Source organism: Miniopterus natalensis, chromosome 12, assembly GCF_054644295.1.
Source record: "Miniopterus natalensis isolate mMinNat1 chromosome 12, mMinNat1.hap1, whole genome shotgun sequence".
Taxonomy (NCBI): Eukaryota; Metazoa; Chordata; class Mammalia; order Chiroptera; family Miniopteridae; genus Miniopterus; species Miniopterus natalensis.
The window spans coordinates 21,925,542-21,943,884 of NC_142092.1; the positions used below are offsets into that span (position 1 = coordinate 21,925,542).

General features: G+C 39.0%; 1 protein-coding gene and 1 pseudogene across 8 annotated transcripts in view; one reads left to right on the plus strand and one right to left on the minus strand.

Annotated features, from left to right (window-relative positions):
* The window catches only part of BNC2 (basonuclin zinc finger protein 2), a 276,637-nt gene that overhangs the window by 214,298 nt on the left and 43,996 nt on the right, over positions 1 to 18,343 (plus strand). The gene's annotated exons all lie outside the window — the stretch shown is intronic.
* Positions 1,617 to 15,597, minus strand: LOC148091792 (small ribosomal subunit protein eS25 pseudogene; annotated as a pseudogene).

Here is an 18,343-nt window from a genome sequence, read left to right on the forward strand (position 1 = left end):
ATCTTCTTCAGAGTGTGCAGAGTACCTTCTATCTAGCACACCTGCATCGAGCACCTGGTGTGAGAAACAAGAATGACTAGGCCACGGTCCCTACCCTCTAGGTGCTCAGAGTCTTAACAGAAAAGAGATGTTCTGAAACAATCTAATAGTAAGTAAATAGATGCTAATATTTGTTCCAGTAAGGATGTTTATTATATTTAGATGAGAACTTAGGTGAAGATGAAATTTCACTCTAATAATAGGGAGGAGATCCTCTGACTAGGAGGGGTTGATATTTTAATTAGATGTTAAACATTTGAATCTGGGTATCACTGGAAGAATAGATATTTATTTCCTTACAAAACATATTTTCAAGGGAGGGTTAAACGGTTTGTTAGTGAAGTAGGCGTTAGGAAACCTAACTTGATCCAGTTCACATAACTCATCAGTAGTAGACACTGAAGGGCCCTTATTCTACACCACAAGGGGTTTCGAGCAATAATTTCTGCTGCCTCCTCAAATTTTGTTAGCATTCTTTAGAGTCACCTGAACATATGGAGGGATCTGAGTTTTTAGAGGGTAAGAAACTTTTCAGCCCCCCTTATGTAACACTCAAATCACTCAAGAATGTTTCCTTTTGAAAGCACTTCAAACCTGCCGTGGAGTTAGCCTTTGGGGCTGAGAAAGGCGGGTAACATAAAATATCAGCCAAGACTTTGAAGATGGGTGATGTGTTTTTCTCCTTAGGATGCTAAATCACACATCACCACACATGTGCACGGAAAATGAAAAATGTCCCAAACACATTTATGTAAACCATGGATCATATTTGCATATACAACATTTCAACTCAGCCCTCCTACCCTCGGACCAGCAATGATTGATGCTTTGTACTTTGCCTTTTAAAAGATTTCTCTCTAGTCCTACGATTTTGCTGTTTGTTAAAACTATTATCTCAATGCAAGGTGAATTAGATTTATTAAACTATAGACCTATGTTGTCTAATACAGTAGCCACTAACCACATGTCTATTTAAACTTAAATAAAATTAAAAATTGATTTCCTTAGTTGCATAGCCACATTTCAAGTATTCCATGCTGAATTGAGATGTGCAGTAAATTGTAAAATACCAGATTTTGAAGATTTAATAAAAGTACCAATTGTAAGATATTAATAAATTTTACATTGATTATATGTTGAATTAACAATATTTTGGACATATTGGGTCACTTATAGTAAAGCTAATTTTGAAAAAAACTAATTTTACCTCTTTTTTCCTCTTATATTGTTACTTTTAAGTAACTTAAAATTACTGCTGTGGGTCACATATTTCTACTTGACAGTGCTGGCTTAGAAAACTTACATGTTAATTTTTAATCCCCTTGTTTTAGTATAAAGGTTTATACTGAATGGACTTGCTAAACATTTTGGAAGAGTGGGTAATCAGGAATGAATAAAACATGACATGGGTGATTTTGTGATTTCTGAAAATGTTTTGCTTGTAATTTTGACTAAATCTACCAGTCATCATTATTTTTTTCTCTCTCTCCTTTTTTTACTTTTTTGGGTAAAAATAAAGGCTTCTATCCCTGTTTAGGCCATTACCTTTAAAAAAATGTACAGCTGCTGAGACTTGTTCATGCATCTTCTCCAGCAGCTGGGCATCCCCACCTTTGGTGTTTCTGGTGTAAATTACTTGAGCTCTGTGCTTTGAAATTAGTTTAGTAAGTCCTTTACTAAGGAGCTCTTGAAGGGCTGCCCTGGCCAAGGAACCGGGAATCTCCAGTCAGAGACAGCAGCTGAGTTATAAGCTTATAGTGGGAAACTCCTTACACTTTGTCACATGTTGCTTTGTCAAACAAGACTAGGTTATTGAGCTTGTCCCAAACTTTGCCTCCAGACCACATCTTTTTGGCCTTGCCCCAGATTTGTTCCCTGGGTCTTTGCTTTCTTGGCTGACTTTTCGGTATCTTTCTTCTTCTTGTCGTCCTTGGACTGCACAGTGAAACTCGAAGAGCAGCTGCTACCACTGCAGCCTCGATAAGATGTCCCAGGCCATTACCTTTTAAAATTGTTTTTACTTTTGAGCTAGTTTAGACTTTAATCTTTGTTCCTTGATTGGCTAGTGAGTAAAGCTAACTGAATGATAGGGATTAGGACTCAAATAAAATGCTTCTTTTTTTAAAAATGGGAACTTGCAGTCACACACTATCTAAAGCAGCACACTTAATCTGAAGTATTTTCAGGCTGAGCCCTGAATCAGATATTTCATTGCATGAAAAGATAGAACCATTTATTTGCCAATTAGAAAAATTTTGTTTCCCACTAAAACATCTGACACAGTAGCTTTCATGTAGAAACACTGCAAATGTTTCCACAAAGTTGTTTAATTTATTTATGTGAGTTCAAACTAGGTTCAGTGTAATTTTTCAGTTAGTTTAAGTGTAGGCGGGTTAGTGTTCTATAAACCCTATGTGCCTATTAGTACTGTTGTCATTTGTTTGATTATTTAAAAAGGCTTATCTCAAGCAGAGAACAGGCTTCCTAACTTATGAGTTGTTAATATTTTTTATATTTGGAACATCAAGATATAGTGCAGGTTAGGGAGAAAAAAAAACCTTGTGAATATGATGGAAAATTAGAAACCTTTCAAAGATAAGGACATTGCTATGGTTTTGGGCTAACTTACTGAAACTGTGTAATGACACACTGAAATATAAGGAAAGGGAAACAGTGCCTTTCTGTACCATGTGGGGTATGTAAATTGTTAGTACAAGGACAAAGAGCGCCAAAAGATAAGTCCATGAGTAGTAGTATTAGGGCCTTTGCTGAATTGAATCACACTGATGTCTGAATATTTTCCAGTATTGAACTCTCTCTTCTAAACTTAAATCTGGCCTGTTTCTCCATCTGTGGTAAATATCCATGGAAGCACCCCAGCTGGCATGGCTGAGCAGTTGAGCATTGACCTGTGATCCTGGAGATCTAGGTTTGATTCCTGGTCAGGGCACATGCCCGGGTGGCGGGCTTGATTTCCAGTTGGGGGGGGGGGAGTGTGTGCCAGAGGCAGCCGATGAATGACTCTGTCATCATTGATGTTTCTGTCTCTCTCCCACTCCCTTCCTCTCTCTGAAATCTACAAAGACATATTTTTAAAAAATAATCCATGGAAACAAAGTGGTCTTCTCATGTGTTCACATTGGTTCCTTACTGATCCTGCATTAGGAAAAACCAGACAGACATGTAAGTAGGAAAAAGAATATTTCATATTGCTCAGCCGGGTGTGGCTCAGTGGTTGAGCGTTGACCTAGGATCCAGGCAATTGGGGTTCGATTCCTGGTCAGGGCATATGCCCGGGTTGCGGGCTCGATCCCCAGTCGGGGGTGTGCAGGAGGCAGCCGATCAATGACTCTCTCATCATTGATGTTTCTACCTCTCTCTCTCCCTCTCCTCTCTCTCTGAAATCAATAAAGATATATTTAAAAATATATATATATTTCATATAGCCACCTTCCTTTCTAAGGAAGACCAGAGAAATGTTTAATTCTCAGTAGCCAATTTCAGTCCAGGAATTTGGCTTTGGGGCCATACAGTCAGTAGAAATGTTGCTACTGCTGTCTTCAGAGTGATAAGAAATTGTTTCTGAAGATGGCTTGTCACTCCTTTCTCACAGGACTCGGCTGGGGTTCAGTGCTCTCTTTGGTCTTATTTGAATGGTATTTTATCAGTCAGACAAAATAATATTCAACTATTAATATCGTTCTGCTGAAACAGTTTAGAATAGAGATTTAATGTTCTCTTTTCAGTGAAGGGCTTGTGCCCAGCGTGCAGGACTGTAATAAAAGAGAAACAAATGAGGCAGCTCAAAGTTATGGCTCTCCATGGCTTTTAGGCCTCTCATACGTTTTTATAAAACATGTATCAGAACTTCTGAACTGTTAAATTGGGTTATTTTTTTTAATGCAGTTGTATTCAAATATGGACCTGAGAGTGACCTATTAGATTTCAGTGTTCAGAACAGGCTCCCTCCTGGCTGACAGACTCACTGCCATTATTATGTCCTCTGGTCTGTAACCAAGAAGAGGACTTTTGACCCCAAGACTGTGCTCCGAGTTGATCTTGAAGTAAATGGGTGCACCTCCAGCCCAGCTCCAGGCTCACCTTCCTGCCCTTAGGCAAATAGGTAACCCAGTCACCTACTTCTTTTCTCATCTGTGAAAGAAGACGATAGAAGGTGTCACTTGTAGATTCCCCAGTGGATTTAAAAGGCAAAGATGAGATTAAGGATGTCATGTGAATCCCTCACATTGCTACTATTTAATTACCTTCACACCCCCTAGAAACCCAGGAGAGCTTTAAAGAACAGAAACTAAATTTTACCTGGAATATTTGAGAGGCTGATGTATCATTCAATGTTTGTGGGAATGTACGTTTTTGAAAAGCTGCTAATTAGGGTTTGATTAAGTAGGTGTCACTCAAAACAACTTTGTGGAAAGACTCACGTGACGTGGCCCAGCCATAGTTAACTGGGTGGGCGCTAAAAAGGGTATATATTGAAAAGGGGGGGGGGGGTGTTGAGTGCATGGTGAGCTTCCACAGTGCTTCTTACTACCCCAACCTGGACGTTTACCCCAGCCTCAAGTGAAGGAGGAACGAGTAAAGGAGTCCACAAAGCCGGGAATGGGATTGTTACCTCAAGAAGCGTGACTGCTCTCCCAACTCTTAGAAAAGACTGAAATTTAACACTCTCTGCTTCCTTTGGCACTTGCCTCTTCCTCTTGGGCTGAATTAGGAGGAGGGGAAGAGGCCGGGATCGTTCATTCAAAGTAGATGGATCACCGTGGCAGGTTGTTTTGACTTAGTAAAGTTCTTAGCATTAAAACAAACATCCCGAAAACACATTAGCCTCCCACCCTAAGAGTGGAAACACACAAAGCAGGAAGCCTGCTGGGGTCTTTAGGGAAATCTTGAGTGCTTTGGGGTGATTTATCTTGAGGGTTTGAACTAGATCAGCTCAAGAGGAGATGGGAACATTCAGGGTGGTGGGAAAGCAAAGTAATTGAGTCCTTTCTCCTCTCAATAAATGGTCTCCCTGGAAAGCCATCACGAGTAAATGTTTTGTTCTACTGCTTCGTGGAAGTGCGTAGTGGAGTGAAGGTATGGATTTTTTTTTTTTTTTTTAAAGTTCCAGCAACACAAGATGAGCACAGTGGGGTGTAGTACCAGCCCTGACAGACCCTGTATGATGCCACGACTGGGTTAATGCACAGTTGGTCTCTTCTCAAATTAAGCCAAAACCGTGGAAGGCTTGTGGCTGGGAAATGGATTTAGCCCCTGAGTTCAGAATGACCCACAAAACAGGATTCTGAGTAACAGGTGCTTGATGAACACTCCTGACCCAAGTTTACAAAAAACGCAAACTAGGCAAAAAAGATTTACCTGAGCAGAAGGAAAGCCAGAGTTAGAAGAGACTTAGAGGGCTCACTTACCCAACTATGAGTCAGCTTCTCGTTCGAGCTCAGAACACCTGTTTTAGATGTTATTAGGACAAAGCTGAACTCCCAGAAACTCAGCGAAAACTAGATTGTTGTACAGGTTCAGAGAAAAAGGAAGTCAGAAATTGTGTGTGAGTGTGTGCATGCGTGTGTGTGTGTGTGTGTGTGTGTGCTTGAAGTATTTTTCAGGAAGCTCAGGAGCAATGAGTTCTTCTTTGTTACCGACATTCATTATGAAACCGCTGCAGCCCTCTTCTGTACAGTAGTTGTAATTATAACCACAGGGATACTGTGTTCTCAAACAAACAGTCAAGCTCCCTGATACTAGGTTGCCTGAGGCCAAGCCTCACATATGCATGCATGTAACTGTGCTTCTTCCCCAGCACTTGTCATTGGCTTTCCCCTCTCACGGTGGAAATGTCTTTATAGTCAGTGCTTGGCATATTGCTTTTGTTCATCTTAGGCTCACTGTGTCTGTTTCAAACAATGAAAACTTAGAGGTTCTTAGGAGACATAGCGCCTGAAACCTAAGTATTTGATAGGGTGTGCACTTGGAGAAATTGGTGCTCTCTTTCAGAAATTCCTCACGATGCAGCCGTATGCCACTAGAACAGTCCAGAAGAGGAAAATTAGATCCACTTGCATGCCAGCCAGCTCTGTTTTTAACACATGATTATTTTATTGGGGTGTACGTTAATTAATCCTGAAATAAGATCCTGTGTGACATTCAGAGTTGTGTTGAGTAGCTCAGAGTTTAAATATTTTAGTTTTACAACTCTGTTATGCTGGCAGCCGACACTGGTGTCTCCGTGAAGTCAGCATATGAGCCCTGCTTGTGGTGACATCTGGAAAGCTTGTTTTATCTATAAGCACAGTTGTAGACAAATGAAAGCAGACAGATGTAAGGCTGGGGTGGCATCTTTGCCTCAAGCACTCTCTGGCTGTACATTTTCCAGTGTGTCAAAAACTGGGAGCTTTTTTTCAGGGTTGGAATAAAAACATTCTGTCACATCCATGCACCAGCTACTGTGCTGCCTTTTCTGAGCTCTGAGGTGTAAAATGGCATACACTGTTCAGAATTTAACAAGAGAGAGAGTGAGGGGGTATTGAGTGTAAAGGGTATTTGACACAAAGGCAAAAGAAGACTTGGTGTCATTCTAAGTTAGTCACAACCCCCTTCTCCTGGGAGAGCCAGGAGGAACAGAATTGTTGGAAGGGGCTTTGGAGCTCCAGGTATAGTTTTCTTTTGCTGCTTTTGTTATCAGTCACTTTGTACAGTATCCACTGTGTACTATGCACCCACTGCATACAGAGAACTCTACTCAGTAGTGTGTGTGGGTGGGCCAGAGAAGCTTTAGGGATAGTGCTATGCTGAAAGATGAGCACTTACAAGTGTGAAAGTCAGTGACATTGTTTCATGGTTGGCTTCCATGTCATTTTGCTCAGGGACCACTTTTAAAGTAATTTTTGTACAAAGGCACCTTGCCTTTTACACTACTTTTTTTGTTGTTGTACAAATAAGTATGTCTCAAAATATATGCACATATGTGCATATGTATTTGCTGGGATTTGGGATAAAGCAAACACTTTTCAAAGTTCTTGCCCTTACAACAGCACTAGAATTTGCTATACCCGTTATGGGTGTTCAGTTCCTATATTTTCCTCTTTGGGGATTTCTGGCTTCATATTTCATACCATGTAACCATTGCTAATTAATGTTAAATATGTTTTACTGAAATTTTAGTCTGTTTAAGGACTTCATTGCTCACTTGCAGTGAGAAGCATGTAACTTTATAGTATTGGAGTCTTCTATTTGAGGAAACCACACAAGAAACCACACAGATACATGTAATTTGAGAGCAGTGAAATAATGGAAATGTAGGGAAAGCAGTGTGGCCTAAGGAAGTGAAATATGCTCAGTTGCTTTTCAAGCACAAAAGTCACTTTTGGCTTCAGCAGCAAGTGTCTTTTTCAGTGGCTCAAGGTGGTTGAGAACGTCTTTTTTTTTTATATATATATATACTTTCTTTTTAGCAATAAAGTTGCATTAGGCTATTAACAGGGGAAAACACAGATGTCCATTTCCTGTCCCATTCCCACCACACCATCATCAATCCTCTCAGAGTGCATGGTGTTGAGAGCCACTGAGCCCTGATAAGTGCCTTTGTGTGTACAAAATGGGACTTTTTTGTTTTACATGCTGTTAGGCACGGTGGAGAAAATGTACGTGTATTGAAAATGTACAGCAAATTGCCATTTGTACTAAATGGCCCAGTCAGATGGATTGTTGGGGTTTTAGGAACGCCTGAGTAAACTGATCAGCCGGCCAAGGGAAGCCCCTGGACCTTTGCTTGACTTTCCACTTACAGCTGTCTAAGAGGTCCAGTGACTCCATCAGTGTTCTCTGAGATTCAGTCTGGCCCCAAGTGTCCTGGAGTTTTTAATGCAGTAGTGGCTGACTCCTCTAAGTATATACCATTTAAATTGGGAACACAGAGGGGAGGAAATCTTGAGATCCTGGTTTTGCCTAATAATGTTAGGGTTCAAGAAGAGGTAACAGGTTGCCCCCTTCCTCAGTGCCAATTTATGATTTAAACTATTAAAACGGAGACCATAATTCCTTCTTGTGTCACTTAATGTAAAAGGAGATTTTTCCCCCCCTTCTTGGTTTGAGCTACTGTAGTGGAATATTTATAGAGAAATTTTGAAATGTTTGCTGACACTATTGGGTTGACACAGGATATAATAGCCAGCAGCGCCCTTGGGCCAATAACAATTGATTTATTTATAAATTAAAAGATTCTGGCCCAGCCAGTATGGCCAGTTGAGCATCAACCTATGAACCAGGAGGTCATGTTCAATTCCTGGTCAGGGCACATGCCAGGGTTGCCAGCTTGATCCCCAGTAGGGGGCTTGCAAGAGGCAGCTGATCAATGACACTCTCATCATTGATGTTTCTCTCTCTCCCTCCCCTTTCCTCTCTCTAATATCAATAAAAACATATTTTAAAAATTTAAATGATTCTGCTAAATCTATAGTACTATTTAGTCATCTTGAAGTAATCAGAAAGATCCTGGAAGGCTGTGTTTGGCCAAGATTAAAATTATTCTTTTGGTAACATTAAAACAAAATTATGGATCCCTCAGGGTATTGGTAAATACTAATTTTTATTGACATGTTGATCTTACGTTATTATCATTATTATTATTATCGACATTATTTTTGGTGTCTACAATATACTATATACATTGCTAAATGTTTTACAAGTGTTTCTTGAGTATTTATTATTATAGTCAATGTGGAATTTAGATGATCATATATAATTTTCATAATAATTCCATGAAGTTGGTTCTGTTATATTATTACCCCCATTTGGTCAATGACCACAAATATTCAGAGACGTTAATTAACTTGCTCAAGATTGCACATCTTTGTCTATTGGGCTGTGTGTGTAGGCATTGATTTCATTTTCAGTGGACATATGTAATTACTATTCCAAATACATTTTAACCATAATGTACCTTGTACATGTGGTTTTTTAATTCAGAAACAAATAATTGTTGATTTTTAAAAATGCATTGAAACTGAGCTTTGTTTCAATCTCCCAAATGAAAATAACCAATCGATTGGTGAGTTTTGCAGCAACATCAGTGATGGTAGTGACATCACATTAGATTTCCATCAAACATAGAGTTTTGGTTGCTAGAGAGGCAGTGCATTGTGTTGTTTGGTCCAGAAGTCTGTGGTGTAGGTTGTTGGAGTTTGAATTCCACCTCTGCCACATGGGAGTTCTGACCTTCTGTGTCTCATGTTTCATATCTTTAAAATAGTGGTGATAATATTTACTACTGTTTTATGAAGATACTATGTCTATTGAATGAGCTAAAATATGCAAAGCACTTAAACTGACACCTGCCATGTAGTAAATATTGTATGAGTATTAGCTGCTTATAATTGTTTGGTGGCTGTTACTATGATAATAACTTAGGCTGACACATGGGGACCACAAGCAGCTTCCAAGTTTTAGAAATATTTGGAGCCTGTCAAAAGTAAGTATGCTTCCAAAAGTTAAGCAATTACGGATAACATTTTACTGTCTTTGTGCTGAGCTGTTAAAATAAACAGATAAATAACCCAGCAGATATTCTGCCCTGAGTGCATAAAGAAGGAGTAGAACTCAAATGCAAGTAAGATTGTATTAGTGTAAATTAAGCATTTGAAATGTTTATATCTATACTTTAAAAATGAGTGCTGACCCAGTAATATCAGTAATGTCCCCCCTGAAATTGTAAATTATATGACTGTTGTCTCATGCTGATCAATGATACATAAAAAAGACTCTTACAAGCAAATATAATAAACTGGTAATTGTAGAATTTAGATGGCACATATATGGATGCGCACTGTACAGTTCTGTATATTTAAAAATTTTAACAATAAAATATTGGTAGCGGGAGACTCTTACAGCATTGCTTCTCAATCACTGGAAGTAAAATAAACCTCTCCAAAGCTCAAAAACCTTTCTTAGGCCCTGTGTTCCTTGGCATGATAGATGGCGGTGGACTGGTATACAGTGTGCGGGAACACACCCTCTGAAATACTCTTTCAGTCTAACTTGAGGATATGTTTCCCAATCACCAATTTTTTCTTTCTTTTTTTTTCTCTCTTTTTTTTTTTTTTGAGTCCTTTTGTTATTTTGTGAATTGAATTTCCACTTGCATTTCGTTCATCTGCTTAATATCAGTGTAGTGCTTCTTCTCTTTAGTCAGAGCTGGAAGATCTTTGAGAGAGAGGTGAGAATGCAGGGACCCACAGGGTAGTTGTTTCCATTTAATGACACTCTGACACAGTGACATTCCTGTGTGACCTGGAAGAGTTCACTGGGAGCCTTATGGTTAATGTAGATTCACATTTTCTGAAGCTAATCGGCACCTGTATATTAGATGATCTATACTTATTCCTCCTACCAGCCCCTCCGTCTTGTAATTTGTTTTAAAAGATGTTATAAAGATGAATATTCTGTTACATGAACACTGTTCATTGAAGGGTAAGATCAGAAAATAGGCTATAGATGCCACCTAAGGAAAAGGCAGCATTTTATAACCGTACTATTATAAGGCTTCAGTTGAAGATGTTTATAGTCTGTCATTCATGTCATCTGCCTTTTTCAAAAAAGTGTACTTGCTCGTTAACTACAGATATGGTGATGTTATAAAATATCCCCTTCTCTGTGCGGCTCAGACCACATACAGAATCTTGCGTTTAGTTCTGGGTATCACGCTGTGTGAGGAGCACTGAGCAATTGAGGTGTGACCACCAGCAGTGACCAGGGTGGTTACAGGTCTGCAGACAAACCACTGGGGAACAGTTAAACACACTGACAGTGTTTGGGCTGGAGAAAAGCCTGCCAGAGAGGAATGTCCTCCCTGTCTGTAAGGACTTCCACGTGGACCAGGAAGCAGACTGATTCCGTTAATGCCTCAGAGGACCGAAATTTATAGGAAGGCAGATTTCAGCTCAATGAAAGGAAAGAAGCACAGCAGTTAGAGCCATGAAACAACGAAATGAACGGCCTTGTAATGTAATGAGCCAGATACAGCTGAGGTTTTTTCCCCGCCTGACTTACTCCTGTCATCTGTTTGCAGGATATGGAAGGATGCAGGGGCCCACCCAAGCCTCTTTCTAAGGAGATTGATACTTCCTGAGCACCTACAGAAAGACATGCTGAGAAGTTCAAATAGGGAGGCCAAGTACCCTCCCCCCAAAAGCAGAGTGTCCCCTTTGTTCTGGGAGTCACTTCTAGAGAAGGAGCTGAAGGAAGTTTGGTCTAAAGTCTGTCCTGTGGATGCATGTCTTTTTGGGAGCACTCGAGGGGAAAGTACATATTAAGTCAGTATTCTGGTAACAAAAAAATAGATATATTAGTTTTTTTATTAAAAAGAGCAAATTAATTCTATAATGTCAAAGCTGAATTGAAAATATAATTATATCATATTTGTCTTTTCTCCATACATATTTTATAATCTTCATTTTTTTAGGGTTATAAGGAAATAGTCTAGAGATATAAAATGTCTTCCAGTGAACACCTTAGTTTTTTAGCATGTCTGTAACTACAAGCAAATAATGCAGAATATTTGTTTCTTTGTGTTGGAGACAAACACAAACAACTAAAAATTCAAAGACACTTATGTAGTAAATCAAGAGCAATATAAGAATAGCCCTCTCTTTTTGGAAGTACGTTTGTTTGACATTTTTAACTAACTGGCTATCAGTGATACGGCCTTGGCTGCTGCCTATAAGTTTTAAAGATTTGTTAAAGAGCTGTGTTTTTTTCTTATTTCCTTGTTACATTTTTATCAAGGAATGTTTGTTTTTACAAGCAAATACTGGAAACTAAAGGTAATCAAAGTGCACTCTGAAGCTGAATGATAATTTGACCCATTCTTTGGGGAGTGGTCTCTGTCTCGTTCCTGCCTCCTCCATTTCTGTCCCAGTGGAGCAACGTGGTGTCTTGGGTCCCTGTTGTATTTAAATTCCAGTTTCGTATTGGAGGCCCTCTTGAGGGCTCTGCTACTTTATCTCTCTTATAGATCCTACATCTCTTCCAACAGCCTTCACTTTGTAGTTGTTGAACTTCAGACACGTCTAAAACCCACAAATGAGCATTTCAAAATCTTTGCCTCATTATATTTATTTAAAATATAATTTTGAGCATTTCAAAATCTTTGCCTCATTATATTTATTTAAAATATAATTTTAGGAATAATCAACCTTGTAACATGAAAGAACTATTATAAAATAACAGGAACTTGGTATCTTTAGGGAAAATATCAGGTGACAGTGGTAGATTTAATTTATTATTTAGCTATTTAACAAACATTTATTGAGTTCCTACTTTGTGCCAGACAGAGCTGCTAGATTCTAGAAGTTAAAGTGGTGAGCAAGGCAGATGCGGTTCCTGCCCTCGTGGAGCTTATTGACTAGTGGGGGGAGATGGTGTCTCTATTCAGATAAGCAAAATGTATATAAATTGCCATAAGTTCTTTACACACACGCATGCACACGACTTTAAAAAGCAAGTAACCTAGGGGACTTCTGGAGTTGTTTTCTTGATAAGCTGAGCTTTGATCAGAGATCTGAAGGATGAGTTGCAGTTCTTGGAGGAAATGGGCAGCACAGAGGTTCATAGACAGGAGGAAGCATGGCCTGCTGGAAGAGCTGGCAGTACATACATAACTGGTGTACCCTGGTGTGCAGAAGAGAGGCTTGAGGGCAGTGTGGGGGCACCTTACAATAGACATTTGCCTTTTCTGCTCTGCTACTGTTATTTTGTGGTCCTTCCAGAATTATCCTACAGCTCAGGATATGGTGTTTTTGTTATGAATAATAATCTTCTATTATTTCAGGTGGTGAGACTTCTAGAAGCAGTAGAACTAGCAAAGGTATCAGTGTCTCAGCTCTTGATGTCACATCTTTAGGGGGAAGCCCTCTCAGTACTTAACGGTGGATAAAGTAAAGCTACTGCTCATTGGCTTCCCCTCCAGGCTGCACTGGGTAGGGAGTTGATAGGAGATCTTTTGGACATGGGAATTGCTTCACTGTTGACAGAAAGACATGGTGAATTTGATTAAATTAAATTAGGAGCATGTGTATGCTTGACAAAGTGAGCTAATGAAGGAAAATGCATCAAAAGGATTTATGGTGAATTGATTAAAATTTTTCTTTGCGGAAAGCGCTTCTGGCTTAACACTTGGAGTTATAAGGCTCTATTGGTGCTTCTCGGCAGTTTGGGGACTTTTCTTTCCTTTGAGCAGCTGCTCCGTCTGCAGCATACTTTGTTGCAGGCAAAAGTATTCCCAACCTGCAATCTGAATTGCAAGGAGGAAACAGGATAAAAGACACTATTTGATTTATTAATTTCTAGTGGATTAGAACTACAAATGTTTGCTATGTTTTTAATTTGAGAAGTAGAGAGAATCACAGCAGCTTTTAATTATGCATTTTGTGTAATGCAGCTCTGAATAGAGCAGAACAAAATTAAAATTGTGGATCAAATACTAAATCTGAGTGGATGCTAAAGTGAGCTGTAGTATAATGCTAATGGTTTTGCGTCTTCCTGGCATTATGTCAATAATGGCTCTAATCACATTAAGTAGAGAGCCCATTAGCTTTTTCTTTGCAGCAGCACGCACCATAACAACATACTATGAGTTCTGAAATAACTTTTGACATATTTTTAAAAGCATTGCCATGTTCAGGCAAAGAGACAAGTATGTAACGTGTGCATGTGTGAACACAGCTGTGTTCACAGTGCAGTGTGTGCAGCAATGTTCTTTCGATAGTGTAGGCAGATTAACCCTACCTAACACTGTCTAAGAAATGCAACCCAAAGCCCTTATCCTTATAAATTTTATAGATTCTATTCTCTTTTCATGGGACTGATGCTTTCCTGGATTTCAACATAGTGTAAAATCAGATCTATTTCTATAGCTTTACACCTTAGAGTTATGCCTTTTGATATTTCCTTTCTTTGCTCTGTTCTCAGATGGCATTGCATTTGCTAACTGTCCAGCTCAATAGAGTTCTGTTTCCATGTTGAAGCTGGAACAGAGAACTCTGGTTGAGATTCTTTTGCTTTAATGCCATTTCAGGTCCATTTTGGTGGAGTGCTTTGTGCTCCCAAGGTGAGCTTACCATGTGGTATTTAATGGGTACTCTTAGTGACTGGGAGACTAGAATTAGTATAGTGTGTGACTTTTCCTTCTTTTCAAGTAGAAACTTGGTGGGAATACAGGGTATTTTAAAACTTTCAACCAATTAAAATTTTTTCGGAGGAAGCTTCAAGTATAATTAAAACCCTTTCAGTTTTTCTGTTATCACATTATCTGAAGATAAACTAGGAAGCTGATGAGGGAATTTTCAAAACAGTAGTATCCAAAGGCACTTTATTTTCAATATTTATGTGATTTGATAATATCTTTCTCCCCAAACTTTTGTCCAGCCAATATGTAACTGGACAGACAGGCTTACTATATTGAGGGTTCATCTTTGATGCTTTCATCTTTCTCACCTCCTCTATCCACTGCCACCCCCATCCCCAAAAGTTGTTGCTTTAGAAGTCTTCTAAGTAAACATTGCTGCTTCAGCCTTCTAAACAGACCTTGAACTCATCCCTCCTTATTACCCCTGCTCCTCAATTCAGACCCTCCTTGTCCCTGGCCTGTTTTCATGATAATGTTCTTAAGTATTTCTCTTTCTGCTACGTTATGAATGATTTTTTAAGAAAGCAACAACCTATAGTGATATGTATGTGGAGTTCATTTTTTTCCTAAGAAGTGTTCTTTTAATTTAGGATGCATAATCCTAACTCTTATTCAAGATGGTTAACCAATGACAAGCGACCTTAAACTGTACAGCTGATCACTGTGCATTCTGTTTATGCAGTCAGAGTCCAGTTCTCTTAGAACTTGGAAAACAAATGCTACTTCAGTCAAGAGTTGGGTATCTTGTCTGTTTATCTGCGGTATCAAAGACCCAGAGAATTTGGAGAAACATCAGACAGCTTTAAAATTATTCAGACAAGCTGTGATATCACATGACTGCTCCCCCAAATGGTAACACATTACTCACTGGATCTTAAGACATTTTAAGTACTTAATCATCATAATACCTTAATGAGATAGTCAGGAGTGAAATTTAAATCAGTTTAAATTGGGGCAAGGAGAGGTGAAGTGACTGCCCAAGTTTACTTTGTCAGTGGTTGAACTAGGATCAACTCTAGAAATAATTGCCTTTTTATTTTTATATGTTAAAGTAGACTTCCACTTAACCTCTTAATTCAGAAGAGTTAACATTAGTTCCTGAAAGGAATTCATGAGTGCTACCTTATATAAATGTGTAGCAGTCTTACCTTTTTAGAATACTGTCAGGTTTGTTTCTCATTAGGAGCCCAATAAGGGGGGAAAGTGAGGTCTCCTTCTGAAGGTGAGAAATATGAAATGTGGTCTGTTGTGATGGAATCTAAGTTTTTCCTACTCTCGGTCCGTGGCTTTCTGTTATGTCGCGCTGCCATGATGGCTTCTCTCTTCTGCAGAGATGTCATGTCTGCTGTGACAAGTGCCATTCTGTCTGACTGCACATTGGGAGCATCTCATGGGGAAAGAGGTGGCAGCCACCTGACTTGGCCATCACCATCTTGCCCTGTCCGAGGTGGCCTCCTAGATGTCTGTCCTCTAACACTGTTGTCTCCCTTCTGTCTAGATCTGCCTTGAAAATTTGCCCTAGTTGCAGCTCCACCTTTGGGTAGAGAACCTGTGTCCAATTCCCATGCTTCCACCTCCCTCTGCACCATAGCTCCACATTTTCAAATGTCCGCTGACTTTAGATGCCTGATGGCACTATCAGCAAATCTGTATTGACATAACTAAAAATGAATTTTTTATATTTTACACCCTTTCCTAAGAAGTTATTTCTCATAACCTCCTACATGGATCTTTCACTTAATATTCAATAGTCTCTAAAGGGTAGGTTCCGTTTGATTTCCCCTAGCAGTTCTAAAGTTTGATAAACATAATTTTTAAAAATTTTCTTTTTTTACCTTTTGAGAGACTTAAAAAGAAGAAATACAATGTGAATTATCCGTGTATTTCAGAGGTTTCACTGTGTTTGGAGGCTGGGCACTGGTTCAGGACTGAGGGAATCAGAACTCAGTCTAAAAGGAGATGGAAGGGGCCTGAACAAATTACCTTGTCTGAATTTTTGTCCTCAAGGAGCACACAGTCAAGTGAAGGAGAGTAGACACACACAAGAATCTAGGTGAGGTTAAAGCAACCAGGACATGTTTAGAGAGCTTAGTTCTCAGTTTTTCTTAGTGTCCATCATTCTCACTTTGTCAGACAAATGCAGGGCAGCAAAGCATCTCTTGTGGGTTATTACCATCTTTTCTATCCACATACCCCCTTCCCTTTTCTCCCTCCACCCTTTCTTCCTCCCTCTAGCAAGTGGGAGGAGAAGAGCAGACAGATAGAAAAAGGGTTAGGTTATATATCTGTGTTGTCCTAGAGTTCTTTCCCCTTTTTTGTCAGTGCAGGGCAATATAGTGTTTATGGAGCATTTAAAATTCATACTGACAAACCCTGAGAGAATCATCGAAACAATTTGAACATCCTGTCTTTTCAGAGCTTTTTGTTGCAGTATGGTAAATGCAAGATTTACTCCTGGTGAGCTAAAGTTTAGTTATGTACACTACCTAGTTTGTTAGCGATGCTTAAAATATAAAAGTCACACATAGATGTAAACTGTAATATTCCCTGGTATATAGGCTAAATAGCTCATAATTTACAAATGCAAGATTTTTAACTAGACATAAATTCACTCAGCAAGCATGTTTCATGAGCTTGCTAAGTGCTTTGAATATAAAAATAAAAAACTGCCAGTTGTTGACAAAGGCTTGTGTCATGCAGACCAACAGTTGCAGTACTATGTAATGCTGTGTCATTGGAGGTGTGGACATACAGAAATATAAGAGTGTGCACTTCGGTCAGACCTGAGCTCAAACACCTTCCCTCCTTTTTATTAGCTGTGTCATTTGAATAAAGTTTTTAACTTTTCTTAGCCTTAGTTTGGAGATAGTAATAGTACCCGCTGTATGATGGTTGTTGAGGAAATTATTCAAGATAGTGCATGCATAGTACATAACAGAACACTTGGTGGAAAGTGAATGCTCAGAAAATGTTAGCTATTGTTACTGTTAATACTAATAGGGAAAAGAACCTCTCAGTGTATCTCGGGCCATCAAGGACAAATTCCCAGGAGGTAGGTAGCAGTTGAGGTGACACTAGAAATGGTGAGAGTAGGAGTTCCTTAGGAACAAAGTATTCCATCGATACTAATCAAGCATCATCCACTAAAGCATAGAATTGTGAGAAGCAATGGTCTGTGTTGGAATTTTGTGAATCTGTATTGCTGGAGCATAAAAAGATTCACAGGAGATAAACCTGGACAGGTAGCCAAGAACCAGGTCTTCAAGGGCCTTGTTGTCTAGAAAAGGGTGTTTTGAGTTTATACTCCACCAGGCCAGTCATCTTCTAAGTGGAGTGAGTTAGATAATGAAAAATGGAAGATAATGTTAAATTTCTGTTTCTATTTATTTTTCCTTATCTTGTTTTTTTTATAGTATTCGTATTCTGCATATAACATATTATAAAGTGATTATATATTAGTACAATAGATGGTTTGAACATGATATTCAGCCAGTACACAAGTGTGCCCATAGTAATTATTTTTATGGCTGGTGTTTTTCTCATTGGTTATGGCATCCATTCAGATTGATTGTTGCCTGGCCTTCCCAGTTATTAAAAAGTTTTAATATCACTTCTTTAATTAAGTTTCATCACTGATCATGAGTCTGTTGACCACTGCTCTGGGAAATGGGAAGCCACTGGAGGATTTGGGGCAAGGGAGTGAAATGATTAGAATCACGTGTTAGCATCATCACTGGGGCTGCATCCTGAGGGCTAAGTTAGCATTGAGAAATGTTAGAGGAAGAGATATCACCTCCTGATTTAAGTCTAACCACAAATTTCATAGTTGAGGCACGCACACCACCATCTTGGTGGAAGACTTATAGAAGGAGAACATGATTGGTTTAACTTTTCAAGGATCAACAAAAAGAAAAAATGCTGTTCACATTTTGGAAAAACAGCATTGCACCGTAGCATATAATTATACAGTTACCAAAAAACAAACCCAGAGACAAAAATTGAAGACTTCTTTCAAAATATTCAGAGAACAAAGGAAAGGTAGATATGTTAAGAAGAATACAGGCATAATGTTTAATAATTTTAATAACCTGAATGGCAGAGGCACTG